The 19,914-nt window shown below is 40.8% G+C and overlaps 1 protein-coding gene across 16 annotated transcripts in view; it reads right to left on the bottom strand.

The window, feature by feature from the left end:
* The window catches only part of AFG1L (AFG1 like ATPase), a 256,149-nt gene that overhangs the window by 225,255 nt on the left and 10,980 nt on the right, over positions 1–19,914 (bottom strand). Inside the window, exon 2 of one of the 16 annotated variants that reach the window (XM_071096261.1) lies at positions 1,029–1,202. The exons of 14 other annotated variants lie outside the window; for them this stretch is intronic. The gene's annotated coding sequence lies outside the window, so the exon portion shown is untranslated. Of the gene's footprint in view, positions 1–1,028; positions 1,203–7,419; positions 7,516–19,914 lie in introns of those variants that run through there. One more of the 16 variants, XM_071096262.1, reaches the window with a different exon arrangement.

The raw sequence follows: 19,914 nt of genomic DNA, 5'->3' as shown, positions 1-19,914 counted from the left end.
TGTGAAATACTCTCTAATTTATTCCCTTCTCTCCTTCCTCATCCTACCACCCCAGCTTGAGCCCTTGAAAGGAAGCAGGGTCTCTCTTAGGGCCTGCCATGCCCCCTCAATGTGGAAAAGAAAAATCTGGAATTCCTTCAAGGGAAATTCCAGACACCTAGCTAGCCCTGAGAAGTAAATGAGTCACTTGATAAGAAGATAACGGGAACTCAAAATAATGGCCAAGGAAGTTAGAGATGTTCTCCATAGAAACTAAAGATAACATCTTAATATATGTCACTGAGTTGTTTTTCAGAAACTCCAGCCCCTACCAAACAGATCCACTGGCACACAGACCTCAGATAAGGAGGAACTGAGGACTGAATTCTGACCACTGTTCTTTGTTCTAAATTTCTTCCTGAGAGGCCTGAAGGAGGTTATACTCATGAGCCAGAGCTAACATTCTTTTCTGTTGACCCCAAATTTTTAGACAAAGCTTTGTTTCCTTAACCCATTGCAAATCAGAAAATCTTTTAATCCAGCTTTGACCTGCGGGCCACTCCCTTCAAGATATCCCAGTATTTTAGGTCAAATCAATGCATAGCCTCCACGTACTGATGTATGACTCTGATCGCCACCGCTGTGCCAAATTTACCACTACCACGATCTGTAAAATATCTTCCACCAACTCTAGGGCTGATCTTACTAAAATCCAAATGTGATTTTATCAATCTTTGGCTTGAAATTCATTTCATTGTTTAAAGGAGCGGCCTTTAAACTTTATTTTAATAGCCATACCTTTCTTACATACAAAATGTTCCATAGAATCCTGTTTATTAAAGAGAAAAGTGGGAAGGTGGGCACAAAGTCCCACCCTCTTCATATCCCCCTCATTCACATACCCACACCACCCTATTTCCCAACAGCCTCACTTTAGAGGATGATATTTAGTACAAATAATGTGCAGAAAAGGGTTAACACAACAGGCCTGAGACTACTATCCACAGAGCATATTTACTTATATCTCAAAATAAATAAATAAATAATACCTAATTTTTAAAAGTTGAGGCTGGGTGGAGTGGTGCATATCTGTAGTCCCAGCTACTTGGGAGGCTGAGGCAGGAGGATCCCTTTAACCAAAAGTTGGAGGCTGCAGAGCACCATGATCATGCCTGTGAATGGCCACTGCACTTCAGCCTTGGCAGCATAGCAAGACCTCATTTCTAAAAAAAATAAAAATAAGATAAATAAAAATTGTTTTGGCCAGGTACAGTGGCTCACGCCTGTAATCCCAGCATTTTGGAAGGCTGAGGTGAAAAGATCACCCGAGCTCAGGAGCTCGAGACCAGCCTGGAAAACATAGTGAAACCTCTGTCTTTACAAAAAAAAAAAAAATTAATTAGCCAGGCATGATGGTATATGCCTGTGGTCCTATAGGGATTACTACTACTAGGAATTACTGCTACTCGGAGGGTTGAGGTGGGAGGATAACTTGAGCCTGGGAGGTTGAGGCTGCAGTGAGTGGCGATCATGCCACTGGACTCCTGCCTGGGTGACAGAGCAAGACCCTGTCTAAATTAATTAATTAATTAATTAACTAAAAATTGTTTAAAAGTTATTCATAGGAAATATCAGTATTGTGGGCAAAACATACTGATTCTCTTGGCATCTGCCTTTGGAGAGGCTTAAAGTATTTCTTTTATTTTCACTAGCCTAACATCTTGATTTAATAGTGTAGACTTCATTCCCAGTTTTCAGAAAAGAAAACCAAGGTACAGTGAAGATGAGGCATAAATTCAGCTAGTCAGCAGAGATAAAAAGAGAATCAGTCAGGCAAGATACTCAAGGCTGACAGATTGGCCAGCTTAGCCCTGGATAGCAGCTGTATAAATTGAAATACAAAAGACTTCTCAAAAGCTGCACTAAATTAAATCTGTTACTACATCAGTGTACACAAATTATGTGATGCTGCTGCCATATTATTTTGATTTGTATTAATTTGTCTTATTGTACTCCAAATGGACAGTGGGAAAATGCCATTCGGAAGTTCCACACACTAATCTACAAACATAAATGAAAGATTTTAGGAACCCAAAAAGTCTGCGCTATTCTTTCGAATACTTCAATTTTGTACCTTATTTCACTATATTCTCCTAAACTAAGTTTCAGGAAGATCCTACTATATTCCACAGCCCACTTGCCGCAAGATTTAATCAGTATCTTGTGTCCTACATCTGAATAACCTATTAAAACTTCCTTGATACTGTAAAAATTATTCCTATTTAGTTTTACTTTCCCCAGGGAAAAAATGAGTTTCCTCAAGCTTTGTGTATAGTTGTAATTACTTTCATTTTCTCCAATTTTTTTAAGTAACCGTAACCTCAAGATTGTATTATCTGCATAATACAACAAAAGATGATACTTAGAAACTAGACCAACCTTGGCTCTTTCTCTTATCTCTTCCCAGTTCAAAATGCTTTCGTCTCTTATGGCCAGCATTCTCTTAGATCTGCAGTTGGGTTCAATGCATTCAAGTCTCAACACAGTCTTCTTTGTGTTTTAGCCTTTTTCTGGAAAATCAGCTTAATCTGCCTATGATAATGATAGCCACTCTGCTTCCTGTCATAATGCCACTTTCCTTGGGCACACAGAGAATCCTTGCCCTTCTTATCCTGATCTTGTCGTGAGGTTGGTGCTTGCCACATGCCACACGTGTTACAGAAAGTCTAGAGGGTTTTAGAGACATTCACCATGTTTATGGGAATGCTATCTGCAAGAAAAGAAGTGATTTCTTTCCATTTCTCCATTTTCACCTTAAAATATAAGTTTGGAACAAATAAAATTCTCCTGAAGCTGTGGAGTCCCAAGTTTATGCTAATATGCTCCCCTTGACTAATCTTACTTCATTAAACAAGTAATATATAATAAACTGAAACTGTCTTTACAAAATTATGACAGTAAGAGAAATCTGACATAGTTGACTCCACCTTGCTTCTGACCTCCAAGCTCTGCTTGATCATTCCTGGGCACAGGCCAAGCTAACTTTAGGAGGAATTTAGTTTATAGTTTAACTTTAAAATAATGACCACAATATTATTGCTCCCTCCCTTAAGCTAACCCCACCCTTTCTCAAAAACCAAAAGCCACTTTTGTAAGACTAATGAAAGCCCACAAGAATAAAATTATGGGAGGGGCCTGAACTCTGCTAAAATGTAGGCCAAGTTTCTACACTCCCTTACTGCTCAGGGGTCATGTGGCCAGAGGTCACAAGATTTGTGACTTCTCCAACTGCTTCTACAAATAACATCACTGTTATAGAACCTAAGATTGGTTTTGCTGAAATGTCTTTCAGACTGTCCCCACCTGGACTCATGACTCAACTGGTCCTGTTGTCCCACGCAGAGTTGGACTCAGCGCATGAGGATCAATTTCCACACCCCTATTATTTCATCCCCAACCAATCAACAGTGCCATTCCCTAGCCCCCTGCCCATGAAACTGTCATAAAAACCCTCAGCTCCAAGCCTGCAGAGAGACTGATTTGAGGAATAACTCCAGTTCTCCTGTGTGGGACTGCCTTGCATCAGTTAAACTCTTTTCTCTACTGGAATGCCACGGTCTCAGGGGATTGATTTTTGTCTGTACAGTAAACAGAAAGAACCCGTCAGGTAATTACAAATTCATAATCATGCTCTTCTTAATGGCACAATCCAAAAAGAAGAGGCAATCCAAATTGTCACTGATACCCTTACAAGAATTGTTATATAATAAATATAGGGCTTTTCTTCTTAACAAGGTCTGAGTTAGCATCCACGACAGACTTAAGGGGAGGTAGGTGTCTGGAAGCCTCTTGAAATTAAAAGAAAATTGTATATTGTATATTTCAAAATTAGTAATGGATTTTAAACGGTCTCATCACAAACATGATAAGGAGCTGAGGTGATGAATGTTATTAACTGGATTTAATCTTTCTAGAACATATACATCTGTTAAAACATCACAATGTACCCCATAAATATATACAATTATTTGTCAATTAAATTATGAGTTCTATAAAAGAAAGAAAATTATGTGTGAGTATGCTTAATCTGAGGCAAGTCCTCTAAATATACAACTTTCCGATTTTTAAACAAGATAAGAACCAATGTTTTATAAATTTTTTTTTGGCAACAGGGTCTCTCATTCTGCAGCCCATGCTGGAATGCAGTGGCATGATCACGGCTCACTGCAGCCTCAACCTTCCAGGCTCAAGCTATCCTTCCACTCCATCCTCCTGAGTAGCTGGGACTACAGGCACACACCACCATGCCTGGCTCATGTTTCATTTTTTATAGAGAGGGGTTCTCCCTATGTTGCCCAGGCTGGTCTTGAACTCCTGGACTCAAATGATCCTTCCGCCTTGGCCTCCCAAAGATCTGGAATTATAGGCATGAGCTACCACATCCAGCCCAAGAACCACTGTTTAAAAAAGAACTGTTGGGCCGGGCGCGGTGGCTCAAGCCTGTAATCCCAGCACTTTGGGAGGCCGAGACGGGCGGATCACGAGGTCAGGAGATCGAGACCATCCTGGCTAACACGGTGAAACCCCGTCTCTACTAAAAAAAATACAAAAAACTAGCCGGGCGAGGTGGCGAGCGCCTGTAGTCCCAGCTACTCAGGAGGCTGAGACAGAAGAATGGCCCGAACCCGGGAGGCGGAGCTTGCAGTGAGCTGAGATCGTGCCACTGCACTCTAGCCTGGGTGACAGAGTGAAACTGTCTCGAAATAAATAAATAAATAAATAAAAGAACTGTTGGGTTGGGCACAGTGGCTCATGCCTGTAATCCCAGCACTTTGGGAGGCTGATCACTTGAGACCAGGAGTTTGAGGTTACAGTGAGCTATGATTATAATACTGCACCGAGCCTGGGCAACAGAGGAAGCCCCTATTTCTAAAAAAAGCGACAAAAAAGAAAGAAAAGAAAAGAGAACAAGCAAGGAAGGCAGGCATACAGAATCTGAGGCCCTACCCCAGCCCTCTGAATCAAAATTTGCATTTTCAACAAAATACTTAGGTGTTTTATATGCACATTAAAGGTTGAGAAGCACTGTGCCAGGGAATGACCAGAGACTCCTACAGATTTTCAGGAAAAAGCCTTTCTGTGAAAAACACATTCAGTTGACACCTGAATGCCAAAAGGAGTCACCCATGAGAAATATCAAGGAGAACATCCCAGCCTAAGTTTATAGATGAGGAAAAGTGGAAATGGAAATGAGCTTCATATTTTCGAGGGAAGAGAAAGGAAGTTTATATGGTTGATGTAAACAAGCAAGGTAGACTATGTGCTACAAGAAGAGGTTGGAAAGGACAATAAGAGGCCCAGCACAGTGGCTCACACCTGTAATTCCAATACCTTGGGAGGCTAAGACCGGCGGATCACTTGAGGCAAGGAGCTCGAGGCGGGCAGATCACTTGAGGAGGGTGGATCACTTGAGGCCAGCCTGGCCAACACGGTGAAACCCCATCTCTACTAAAAATACAAAAAGTAGCTGGGCATGCTGGTGCATGCCTGTAATCCCATCTACTCACGTGGCTGCGGCACGAGAATCACTTGAACCCAGGAGGCAAAGTTTGCATGAGCCAAGATCACCCTCACTGCACTCCAGCCTGGGCAACAGAGCAAGACTCTGTCTCAAAAAAATAAGTACAAGCACTAAATGATGTAGGGCCTTAAAAGCCATGGTAAGTAATGCAAGTTTTTTAAGTAGGATTGAGAACAAGGAGAAAGTTTTTCTATTTTGTTGTTTTTTTTCTTTATTTCCTTTTTTTTTAATTAAACTTAACCCCTCTAAGCAGAAGAGGCTGAGCGCAATGGCTCACGCCTGTAATCCCAACACTTTGGGAGGCGGAGGTGGGCAGATGGCCTGAGCTAGGAGTTCAACAGCAGCCTGGGCAACACGGTGAAATCCCGTTTCTACTAAAATACAAAAAAAATGAGCTGGGCGTGGCGGCGTGTGCCTGTAGTCCCAGCTACTCGGGAGGCTGAGGCAGGAGAATTGACTGAACCTGGGAGGGGGAGCTTGCAGTGAGCCAAAATCGTGCCACTGCACTCCAGCCTGGGCTACAGAGACTCCGTCTCTAAAAAAAAAAAAAAAGAAGCAGAAGAAGGTTTAGATCAGGGTACAAGATATTATTGAAGATAATAAAGATTGATAAAAGATTGCTTTAGAAAATAAGATTAGGAATGCAAAGTGGAAGCAGAATGTGTGAATTATATAGTATGTGAATTATTTTCTTTTGTTTTTTCTTCTTTTGAGATGGAGTTCCACCCTTGTTGCCCAGACGAGAGTACAATGGAGCGATCTCAGCTCACTGCAGCCTCCACCTTCTGGGTTCAAGCAATTTTCCTGCCTCAGCCTCCTAAGTAGCTGGGATTACAGGCACCTGCCACCATGCCTGGCTAATTTTTCATATTTTAGTAGAGATGGGGTTTCACCATGTTGGCCAGGCTGGTCTCAAACTCAAACTCAGGTCATCCACCCGCCTTGGCCTCCCAAAGTGCTGGGATTACAGGCATGAGCCACTGCACCCAGCTGTGAATTTTTTTCAATAAAACTACTATGTATTTTTTTACGTGACAGTAGAAATTAGGAAACTATTCAAATAGTTAAGAGTTATCTATGGTCTGGACACAGTGGATCATGCCTGTAATCATAGCAATTTGGGAGGCTGAAGCAGGCAGATCACTTGAGTCCAGGAGTTCAGGACCAGCCTGGGCAACATGGTGAAACCCCGTCTCTACAAAAAATACGAAACTTAGCCAGGTGTGGTGGTGCACACCTGTCGTCCCAGCTACACAGGAGACTGAGATGGGAGAATCACTTGAGCCCAGGAAAGTTAAGGCTGCAGTGAGCCGTGATTATGTCACTACACTCCATCCTGGGGAACAGAGTGAGACCCTGTCTTAAAGAAAATAAATAAATAAAAGAAAGAGAGACAGAGAGCAATGTCTATGATTTGGACCAGAGAGTTAGCATTGTAGGTTGATAGACCGAGATCATGTAACTAATAACAGTAGCAATTGCTAACCTTTACTGAGTATTTGCTAAGTACCAGGTTACTTTTCTAAGGAATTTCTGTACATTAACTGATTTGATCTTCACAACTACCCTTTGAGGTAGGTACTAATATATCCCTACTTTAAAGATGAAGAAACTGAGGCACAGAGAGGCAAAGTAACTTGTCCATGTTCCCAAAGCCAGGAAGTGGCATTTGTGCCCCACAGTACAGCAGGAAAGCAGGATGTTATAGTAGTGGAAGGAACGTGGGCTCTGGGATAATAACCTCCAGGTTCCTCACCTGACTCCACCGTTTCAGCTCTAAATCATGATAATGTTGTTCTCCATGGTGGACTGAGCATGTGATCACCACCCTGGCCAATGATGCCTAATGGGGAAGTTACCTTCTGGCAAAGTCTTCCCCGATGCTCTTCAAAAGGAGACCAGGACAGGGACTCGCTCCTTCCTGCCTTTGTACTTCTACCTATGAAATCAGGATACCTGGACTGCTGCATCTTAAGAACATGAGAGGAAGGCTGGGTGCAGTGGCTCATACCTGTAATCCCAGTACTTTAGGAAGCCGAGGTGGGAGGATCACTTGAGCACAGGAGTTCAAGGCCACAGTGAACTATGATCTATGATCGACCACTGCACTGTAGCCTGGGCAACAGAGCGAGACTTTATCTCACAACCAAAAAAAGAACATAAGGGGAAACATTGTTGACACAGGCAAGATAATCATAATCTTGACATGTCGTAAAGCTTAATTGTATTGACACTGTTTCCACATAGCTAGGGTGATAATAGCAAAGGGAATACAGGGCCTATGTGTTCTTTGGTGCTTTAGGTTGGACTGGATAAAATATCTTTATTGTATTGATATTCTTTTTTATCATTATTCCTTTATTTTAGAGACAAGGTCTCACTCTGTTGTCCAGGCTAGAGTGCAGTGGCTGAAGCACAGCACTGCAGCCTCAAATTCCTGGGCTCAACTCCTGGGCTCAAGTGATTCTCTCAACTCAGTCTACCCAGTAGCTGGAACTGCAGGTACACACTACATGCCTGGGTAATTTTTTATTTTTTTTTACTTTTTTGTAGACACAGGGTCTTACTATATTGCCCAAGCTGGTCTTGAACTTCTAGCCTCAAGTGATCCTCCTGCCTCAGGCTCCCAAAGTGCTGGGATCACAGACATGAGCCACTTGCCTGGCCTCTATATTTGATACTCTTTAGAAACGTAGGGAAAATGAAGGACCAGAATCTTTCAACAGAAAGTAAACATTTTCTTTTTAAAATTATATTTTAGGCCGGGCACGGTGGCTCACACCTGTAATACCAACACTTTGGGAGGCCGGGGCAGGCGGATCGTCTGAGATCAGGAGCTCAAGATCAGCCTGGCCAACATGGTGAAACCCTGTCTCTACTAAAAATACAAAAACTAGTTGGGCATGGTGGCGCATGCCTGTAGTCCCAGCTACTTGGGGGACTGAGGCAGGAGAATCACTTGAACCCCGGAGGTGAAGATTGCAGTGAGCCGAGATTATACCACTGCACTCCAGCCTGGGTAACAGAGCAAGACTTGGTCTCAAGAAAACAAAACAAAACTATATATATATAATATATAGTTATATATAAACTATATATTATATATAAACTATATATTATATATAAACTATATATATAAACAAAACTGTATACATTATATATATTATTATATATACATATAATGAAGCTTTGCTTCATTCTTAAGGTTATTTTAATACTTGGGGTCAATATTTTTTGAGAATTCATCTCCAACTGCATACTCAAAATCAATAAAGATGTGGTATAATGTGCAGAAAACTTACAACTTATTAGTAAAGTGGCGTTGAGCTAGAAACATTCCATAAAAAATTTCCAACTCAAAAACACCCATGATTAAAGGAAAGAATTGAAAACATGCAAAATGACATATGTCTATACAAATGTAAGGTGTATCCAAAGTAAAGAAAACTATCCTTTTGGCTAGGTGTGGTAGCTCATGATTGTAGGAGGCCAAGGAGGGAGTATCACTTGAGTACAGGAGTTCAAGACCAGCCTAGGCAACATGACAAGACCCTGTCTCTACAAAAAACTTAAAAATTAGCTGGGCGGGGTGGCATACACCTATAGTCCCAGCTACTCGGGGGGGACTGAAGTGCGAGGATCACTTCAGCTTGGGAGGTCAAGGCCACAGTGAGCCATGATCACATCATTGAGCTCAGCCTGGATGACAGAGTGAAATCCTGTCTTAAAGTAAAATAAATACAAAATTTTAAAAAGAAAAAATAAAGAAAATTCATGAGGGACAACATTCTGGAAGGTAAAGAAAAAGAAAACTAACATTAATAAGTACCTACTTGGGCGGATCTCTTGAGCTCAGGAGTTCAAGACCAGCCTGGGCAACATGGCGAAAACCCATCTCTACAAAAAATACAAAAATTAATTGAGCATGGTGGCGCGCACCTGTAGTCCCAGCGACTAGGGAGGCTGGGGTGGAAGGATCACCTGAGCTCTGGAGGTTGAGGCTGCAGTGAACTGAGATGGTGTCACTGTACTCCAGTCCGGGCAACAGAGGCCCTGTCTCAAAAAAAAAAAAAAAAAAAGAAGAAGTGCTTACTGTATAGCCAGTGCACAAATAGCACTTTCTGTATATTATCTTACTTCTCCAGAAAAACCTAAGTTAGGCATTATTATTCCTTATACATGAAGAAACCAAAATACCTTAAAAAGTTAAGTGAATGTCCAAGCCAGGATCTGAAGCTAAGTGACCCAAAACACCAGGATCTCCCTCTCACTCAAACAACCATAGTACTATAAACTAATGAAAGCTGTGCTCCCATTTGTCACAGGCAGGTAAGAGAAAATCAAAACACAAACCTCTTTCAGGCTGTCATATCTGAAGTACTCAAGCCTCCTAGAGCAACCAACAACCCACTCCTCCTGGGTCTCCATCCTCCTCAACCTTGCTAGAGCTTGGCCCTGCCTACACACTAAGGTCAACTGCCTCTACTAATAAGTGGCACTCTTCTAAAGCCTATCAGCAGCAGGAGCTTTTTCTGTGAAAAGCCCAAAGCCAAAGTGTTGGAGGGAAGAAATTCCTTTTCCTTCTTTTATTTTTTTGAGAAGGAGTTTCACTCTTTCATCCAGGCTGGAGTATGGTGCCATAATCTCCACTCACTGTAACCTCCGCCTTCTGGTTTCAAGCAATTCTCCTGCCTCAGCCACCCGAGTAGCCGGGATTACAGGTGCTCGCCACCACGCCAGGCTAATTTTTGTATTTTTAGTAGAGACAGGGTTTCACCATGTTGGCCAGGCTGGTCTCAAACTCCTGACCTCGTGATCCGCCTACCTCAGCCTCCCAAAGTGCTGGGATTACAGATGTGAGCCACAGCGCTGGCCAGGAAATTCCTTTTCATACACATCTAAAAGCCCTTATATTTTACATAACAGGCTCTTAAGAATTTTGATAATAACTAGGTTTATGTACACTTTGTTGAACTCCAAGTATAAAATATTAATATATTTAGCACTAAATGAAGACGTAAATGACCTAGTCTTCAAATCTGAAGATGACACCAAATTAGGAAGCAAATCATGCTGGGTCGCGATCACAATTCAAGAAGATGTTGATGTGCTACAAAAGTTGGATGAAACTACCAACATAAAATTTAACTAAGGTGCATTTAGGCTTAAAAACTTAATTATCCTAGCTGGGCTCAGTGGCTCACATCTGTAATCCCTGCACTTTGGGAAGCCGAAGCAGGCGGATCACCTGAGGTCAGGAGTTTGAGACCAGCCTGGCCAACACGATGAAACCCCATCTCTACTAAAAATACAAACATTATCCAGGCGTGGCGGCACATGCCTGTAATCGCAGCTACTCAGGAGGCTGAAGCAGGAGAATCACTTGAACCCAGGAGGCACAGCTTGAAGTGAGCAGAGATCGTACCACTTTACTCAAGCCCGGGCAACAGAGCAAGACGCTGTCTTAAAAAATAAATAAATAAATAAATTTTAAAAATAAATAAATAAATAAATACCTTAATTATCCTGGAAAGAATCAGTTTTAAAAAGTATAAAATAGAGAGTTTAGTGAAGTAATAAATGGTTCAAAAATAATGATAAAGTGTCTATCATGTACAAAGCTCTGTGCTAGAAACTGCAAATACAATCAGTGGTGAGCTGGATGGATGCTGTTAGCTGCACTCGAAGCAGTGAAGCTGGGTGTGGTGGAGTGCATCTGTAATCCCAGCTACTCAGGAGGCTGAGGTGGGAGGATCGCTTGAGCCCAGGAGTTTAAGACCAGCCTGGGCAACATACCAACAAATCCATCTCGGCCGGGCGCGGTGGCTCAAGCCTGTAATCCCAGCACTTTGGGAGGCCGAGATGGGCGGATCACAAGGTCAGGAGATCGAGACCATCCTGGCTAACATGGTGAAACCCCGTCTCTACTAAAAATACAAAAAAAAAAACTAGCCGGGCGCGGTTGTGGGCGCCTGTAGTCCCAGCTACTCGGGAGGCTGAGGCAGGAGAATGGCGTGAACCCGGGAGGCGGAGCTTGCAGTGAGCCGAGATCGCGCCACTGCACTCCAGCCTGGGCGACAGAGCGAGACTCCGTCTCAAAAAATAAATAAATAAATAAATAAATAATAAATTAATTAATAAAATAAAATAAAAATGAAAACAAAACAAAAAAATAGGTAGACACAAATAAGTGGATAAACAGCTCTAATAAAGTGTGTGGTATGTCATAAGGGGAAGGGGCAGATGCTATAAGATCACAGGGCCAAAGCTAGTAATCTAGGTTAGGGAGTTTAGGAAGGGTACTCAGAGGAAATGATGTTTCAATTGAGATCAGAAGGGCAGACAGAAGTGTGCCATGGGAAGGGAGGGAAGGAAGGAGGGAGATGTACTAGCCTGAAAGAAGGCCCAGAAACACAACAGTGTGGAACACTAAAGAAAACAGAACAAGTTCAGTTTGGCTGAGATGTAAAGTGAAAGGCAGAGAGAGGTAAGAGATGAATTACTGGAGGAATACAAGGGAGCCAGATGAGGCAGGGTCTTGCAATGATAAGCAGTTTGAATTTAACCCTAAAGGCCACAGGAGCCACTTAAAAGTTTTAAAGAATGCAGTGGTTTATGCCTTCTCTTAAGCCAAAAAGAAGGATACTGGAAACAGAGAAACACATTTTACTATCTTTATCTTTCAGCATATCATAGATAGCCAGTTGGAAAATACAATAGAAAAGAAAAGGATCCCACTCACAATAAGAATTCTAGGATAAAAATAATATTAACTTCCAGGCACAATGACACACTTGCCTGTACTTTCAGCTACTCAGAGGTTTAAGTGGGAGGATTACTTCAGAGCCGAGGAGTTTGAGACCAGCCTAGGGCCAACATGACGAAACCCCATCTCCACTAAAAATACAAAAATTAGCCAGATGCGGTGGCACACACCTATACTCCCAGCTACTCTGGAGGCTGAGGCACCAGAATCACTCGAGCCCGGGAGGCGGAGGTTGCAGTGAGCTGAGATCACCCCACTGTACTCCAGCCTGGGCGACACAGCAAGACTCTGTCTCAAAATAAAAAAAAAAAAGAAAGTGAAAATACAACCCATGGGATGGGAGAAAATATTTGCAGATCACATCTCTGATAAGGAATCTATATCCAGAATATATAAGGAAATTTTACAATTCAACAATAAAAAGACAAATGCCATTTTTAAATGGAAAAAGGATTTAAGCAGACATTTCTCCAAAGATATATAAATGGTCAATAAACACATGAAATGATATTCAATATCATTAGTCATCTGGGAAATATAAATCAAAGTTAAATGAGATACCATTTCACATCCACTAGGATCACAATGATAAAAAAGACAGACAATAACTAGTGTTAGAGAAGATGCAGAGAAATTAGAAACCTCATACGCTGCTGACGGAAATGTAAATGGTGCAGGCTTGTTTGCTGTCTAGTATAATAATGTCTCCCCCCAGGTCAAAAGTTGGGAAGGCTTGTTTGCAACCCTTATGAAAGATGAGGTTTCCTAAGCTTGGGGTTCCTCAACTGTGACACAAACCTGCTGAGTATACATCACCCACCTGGACTGATCTCTGAATAGCCCCATGGGACTTGAGGAACAAGGGGAACTGAGGCACACATAAAGCTCACATTGCCTGGTAGTCCATGATAAAGTTCTTTATCTCTGATCCAGGAGTTCCATGTCTTTTGCCAACACCCATGAAACAGTAACAGGCTAAAGTGTTATCTTGCAAGCTGGGTAAAATCTCAGACTCCTGAGAGTTGTTGACATCAAGAATTGTAATTGGCATGTAATCAACATATAATAAAAAATTTTAAATTATTAATAAGATATTTTGTGTTCTTTTTTTCTATTAGGTCTTAAAGATTTAGTATTTGACATCTGCAACACATCTCAATTTGGAAGCTAAATTTTCACTGGAAATATTTAATTTGTATTTAGACTTCATAAAATCTACAGTTGAGAAAAAGTAGATTCACTTTCCCAAGATGTTCCAAGAATATTTAAAAGTTTTCCAATAGCTGAGCAGTTTTCCAATAGCAGGATCAAGTATCCTTTTTAAATTTTATATTTAACTAAAATTAAATGAAATTAAAAATTTAGTTCCCCAGTCATATTACACATTTCAAGTGCTCAGTGTCTACACGTGGCTAATGGCGATGGTATCAAAGCTCAGGTCCAGTCAATCTTGAAAAAGAACAAAGTTGGAGGACTTATACAATCAGATATTAAAACTTATTATAAAGCTACAAAGTTAGGACTGTGTGATGCTGGTATAAGAATAGACCAATGGAATAAAACAGAAGCCCACACATACATGGTCACTTGATTTATGTTAAAAGCAGCACTGTGGTAGCCCAGAAAAAAAAAGATGCTCTATATAAAAAATGTTGCTGGGTCAACTGGATATCCATGCAAAGAAAAATAAATCTTGACCCTAACCTAACATCATACACAAAAATGAATTCCAGAGGTATCATAGATCTAAACATGAAAGGTAAAACAATAAAGCTTCTAAAAGAACATATAAAAATACCTTCGTGACCTTGAGGTAAGCAAAGATTTCTTAAATAGGACACACACAAAAAGATCGCTAAATTGGACTACACTAAAATTTAGAACTTCTTGGCTGGGTGCAGTGACTCACGACTATAATCCCAGCACTTTGGGAGGCCAAGGCGGGCAGATCACCTGAGGTTAGGAGTTCGAGACCAGCATGGCCAACATGGTGAAACCTCATCTCTACTAAAAACACAAAAAATTAGCTGGGCGTGGTGGCGCACCCCTGTAGTCCCAGCTACTCAGGAGGCTGAGGCAGAAGAATCACTTGAACTGGGGAGGCAGAGTTTGCAGTGAGCCGAGATTGTGCCACTGTACTCCAGCCTGGGTGACAGAGTGAGACTCTGTCTCAAAAAAAAAAAAATAATAAATAATAAAATAAAATTTAGAACTTCTTCAGCTAGGCACAACCCTGTAGTCCCAGCTACTTGCTAAGGTGGGAGGATCGCTTGAGCCCAGGAGTTTGAGGCTGCAGTGAGCTATGACTGCATCACTGCACTCCGGCCTGGGCGACGGAGCAAAACGCCATCTCTAAAAAAATTAAAATTAAATAAGTAAAATAAAATTTGGAGCTTCTGTTCATGAAAAGACTTCATTAGCAATGAAAATGCTAAATTGGACACAGTGGCTCGTGCCGGTAATCCCAACATTTTGAGAGGCCAAGGTGGGAGGACAGCTTGAGGCCAGGAGTCTAAGAACAACCTGGGCAACATAGAGAGATGCTGTCTCTATAAAAAATTTTAACAATTAGCTGGGTGTGGTGGCACATGCCTGGCGTCCCAGTTACTTGGGAGGCTGAGATGAGAGGACTGCTTGAGCCCAGGAGGTCCAGGCTGCAGTGAACCATGATTGTACCACTGCACTCCAGCCTGGATGACACAGAGAGATGTAATCTCAAAAAAAAATTTTTTTAATGAAAAAGCTGGCCTTACACCACTTACAAGATAAGAGATAAATGAAAAAATAAAATTAAAAAGCAAGCTACAGACTGGGAGAAAATACTTGCAATCTATGTATCTGACAAAGGACTTACATCAAGATTATATAAAGAACTACAACTCATTAAGAAACAGACAATGTGCATGTCACAAAAGAGCCTATCCAAATGTCCAGTAAATATATAAAAAAGTATTTAACTTTAAAATGTATCAGAGAAAAGCAAAACAAAATCACAATGAGATATCAGTACACACTTATTAGAGTGACTAAAATTAAAAAGAATACCAGCTGTTGGTGAGGATGCATGGTAACTGAAATTTCACACACTGCTAATGGAAAGATACACTGATATAACCATTTCAGAAAACTGGCCTTGTCTACTAAAGCTGAACATATGTATAAAACATGATCCAGCAATTCGATTATTTGGTATCTGCCCAATAGAAAGCATACATATATGCACCAAAGATATGTACAAACACATTCATAGCAGTACTATAGGCCTGGGCAATATGGTGAGACCCCATCTCTACAAAAAATACAAAAATTAGCCAGGCGTTGTGGTGCTCGCCTGTAGTCTCAGTTACTCAGGAGACTGAGGTGGGAGGATCACTTGAACCTGGGAGGTTTAGGTGGCAGTGAGCTGTGATCGCACCACTGTACTCCAGCCTGGGCGACTGGGCAAAACCCTGTTTCCAAAAAAAAAAAGAAAAAAGAGGAAAGAAAAAAGAAAAATTAAAGTTAACAGCAGTTGTCTTTTCTGTATTTTCTACTGTAAACATGATGTAGTATTTTTACAATTAAAAGTAATTTACTTTTAGGCCATGTGCAGTGGCTCACGCCTGTAATCCTAGTACTTTGGGAGGCCAAGTTGGGCAGATCATGACGTCAGGAGTTCTAGACAAGCCTGGCCAACATTGTGAAACCCCGTCTCTACTCAAAATGCAAAAGTTAGTCAGGCATGGTAGCATGTGCCTGTAATCCCAGCTACTCAGGAGACTGAGGCAGGAGAATCTCTTGAACCCAGGAAACAGAGGTTGCAGTGAGCTGAGATCACACTATTGCACTCCAGCCTGGGTGACAGAGCAAGACTCCATCTCAAAAAAAAAGAAAGAAAAAAAAAAGTTTTTTAAATAGAAAAAATATTAAATCAAATACAAACAGGAGAGACCTGTTTTAATAACTCTAAGAGTTGCAAGTAAGATATGAATGTGACCTGACCACCAAAAGTTAATGCAACAGGACACAGAAAATGTAACCTACAACAGGGATCTAGGCTGACCGTATTTGAAGGAATATATTGTGATATGGGGGTCACATTTTCAGAGTGTCATTCAGAAAGTAGATAGTAATCTCAAGAAGGGGAAGAGTTCAAGGATCTAGAAATTATGTTGTGAGACTTGACGGAGAGCACAAAAGACTGCTGACATTAACAAGACACTTAGCATACAGCATCCCAGCATCCTGCATGTAGCATATGGATGGCAGCAAGAAGCGCTTGGGAAATGAATGAATGAATGGGAGAAATACAATAAGCCTTTAATGTTTTAAAGGTGATTAAATGGAATTGGGACAAGGTAGCACCCAATAATTTGATAAACAATGAGTAAATGAGTAAATAAATGAATGAAATATTATCAGTCTTGATATGTTAAAAGAACAGTCACACATGGAATCAGTATTAGTGTTATATATACTGTACCTGAGGAAAAATTCAAGATGAATGGGGAGAAGTTACATAAGTGCTCAAATTCCATCCTACTTAAGAGTTTTCTCAAAATTAAGGCTATCCAAAAATCAATAGGATGCCTCAAAAAGAAGCAGTTAAGGCAGAAGCTACATGTCTAACACTGTTTGACTATATGGCCCAGAGGCCCTCTGTAGCGCTAATACTCTATGCTTCTTCATGAAATGCCATCTTGAGGATGGGCACAGTGGCTCACATTTGTAATCCTAGCCTTTTGGGAGGATGAGGTGGGTAGATAATCTGAGGTCAGGAGTTCAAGGCTAGCCTGGCCAATATGGCAAAAACCCATCTCTACTAAAAATACAAAAATTAGCCAGGTGTGGCGACAGGCGCCTGTAGTCCCAGCTACTCAAGAGGCTGAGGCAGGAGAATCACTTGAACCTGGGAGGCAGAGGATACAGTAAGCCAAGATCGCACCACTGTACTCCAGCCTGGGCAACAAAGCACAACTCTCAAAAAAAAAAAAAAAAAGCCATCTTTAGATCTTGCTGTGCAACAAATAATTCACAATCACCAATCACTCCAGTTCTTTTTGAAACCAGTATCCATTTCTTACTAAATGAAGATAGTTTACCTGCATAGTATAAATCAAATTTCAACAGCTTTCTTTGAAACATAATGGCAAAAGAAGTACTTCGTAGCCTGATGTGGTAGCTCACAACTGTAATCCCAGCAATTTGGGAAGCTGAGGCGGGCACACTACTTGAGCCCAGAAGTTTGAGACCAGCCTGGGCAATATGCTGAAGCCCTGCCTCTACCCCTGCCCAAAAAAATTATAGATTTAGAGGTTCAAGAAAAAAAATACAAAAATTAGCCGGGCATAGTGGTGGTGGCTTGTGCCTGTGGTCCCAGCTACTTGAGAGGCTGTCAGGAGGCTCACATGAGCCCAGAAGGTTGAGGCTGCAGTGAGCCGTGATCATGCCACTGCACTCCAGTCTGGGTAACAGAGCAAGATTCTGTCTCAAAAAAGAGGTAATTCATAATTTCTAAGAACCTCTAGGTGTTCAGAGTATCCAGAGGAAAGGTAGCGAAGTCCAGGAGAACAAAAACCATCCCTGGTTATCTACAGCAGCCCTTTGCACAATCTCAGAAAAATCAAAACTGCATTTTCTGGAATTCAAAGCACTGAATTCAGACTAGGCCCTTGGCCATTGTTAATATAATGAGCCTCTCCAGAATTAAAATGGCTCTAGAAATTCTGTGTAAAGTTGAGTTCATTCCATTTCTACTCACTGACTAGAATCCACCACCTCTGGCATGTCACGGTTAATATTTCAATTACATACATTTATGTAACATTTCTGATTATTTCAAAAGACTTTCTCACATAATAACCTATTTGAGTCTCATAAATGACCTGCAAGGAAGGTAGGAAAATGAATCTCATTCTACAGATGAGAAATAGAAATACCAAATCAAATGATTGATCCAGTACTGCAGAATGAAACAAAAATCGCAATCTAGTCTTTTCCAGACCAGGTTTTATTAGTCATCTGGTATCCCATATGTTCACCATTCCTAAAACAGAACTGATCAAAATGCTTCAAAGTAACAGTTATGGAATAAAGGAGCTTCACTTCTTCACAAAGAGAAAGAAGACGGTTGCCAAAAAGAACACATGCTTAGTTAAATGAAATCAAAACTATATAAGGAATTCAGATTTCCAGTTTAAAATGTTTATCCAACTGCTCTGAGAAAAATGCACAATCAGGAAAAGCACTTTAATATTTCTAAAGGACTGGATTAAAATTTCAGCTGTAAACTTCATTACTGTAATTAGATTTTTAATGCATATTTATTAAACATCCATTTAAATACTGTGTTCACAATTATTCATGAGTTATTTGTACATTTGTGTTGATTTTAACAAACTGTAAACAGTGGCCACTGACCAGAAATGTTCTCCTGCAATGACAGAAGACCATACTAAGGTCATTGGCAGCCCATTTTATGCTCTATTATGTTCTAATTATACCCAAAAGATAAATATTCAGTTGCTTTTTTGAAAACTGCAGTGGTCATCAATGACCCAAAAAGTCAGACTTACCATTGACATTAAAGACCTATGTTTCATTCTGTGATGAATAAACAAAGTACAGGACAGAAGAAAATCAAATCTTAATTAAACTCTTTCTTTAGAAAAATAACATAAGCCATCATCAAGGAATGCATTGCAAGATGATTTACTTTATTTATAAAAGGCTGAGTTAGGGACTTTAAAAGGGTGCTTTTGATTTAAATAGAAAAATTATGAAAATTAAAACTAAATGCTTTCTGGTTATCATTCTTTTCCTTCAGAAGCTAGTTAATCTTAAATGTGCCAATGTGTATAACTTTACAAAAGGAAAAAAATAGTACTTTAAATTTCATGATAACAAATCAGTAAAATAATGACTAAAAATCTGAATAAAGCTATTCTGAAGTAATTATAGGCATGGCCCAGCATACTGAGTAACTCCTTAATATTCACCCTGTTCACATACTATTTAATAAAGACATCTAAAGGATCTAATTTTTTTCAAAAGATTTTTAAACCCATTCATTTGTTATGTTAGTTTAAATTTTATACACACACACATATAAATGAGAATTTCAAAATGGAATCCGGCCGGGCACGGTGGCTCAAGCCTGTAATCCCAGCACTCTGGGAGGCCGAGGCGGGCGGATCACGAGGTCAGGAGATCGAGACCATCCTGGCTAACACGGTGAAACCCCGTCTCTACTAAAAAAATACAAAAAACTAGCCTGGCGAGGTGGCGGGCGCCTGTAGTCCCAGCTATTCGGGAGGCTGAGGCAGGAGAATGGCGTAAACCCGGGAGGCGGAGCTTGCAGTGAGCTGAGATCCGGCCACTGCACTCCAGCCCGGGCGACAGAGCGAGACTCCGTCTCAAAAAAAAAAAAAAAAAAACAAAATGGAATCCATAGGAGTTGCATTTAAATTATATTATGAAGAAATGGAGGAACGAATTACATGTTCAGGCTTAAAAACTTGTTGAAAACTGCCACCTAGTCAAGAGTATGGATAGATAACATGTTGATAGAGTAGCTTCTGGGATGGGAACAATGAAGAGAAGAAATAAG

Source organism: Macaca nemestrina, chromosome 5 (genome assembly GCF_043159975.1).
Source record: "Macaca nemestrina isolate mMacNem1 chromosome 5, mMacNem.hap1, whole genome shotgun sequence".
Taxonomy (NCBI): Eukaryota; Metazoa; Chordata; class Mammalia; order Primates; family Cercopithecidae; genus Macaca; species Macaca nemestrina.
Note: the sequence above shows the minus strand (reverse complement) of the source record. Positions and strands in the feature narration are given on the sequence as shown.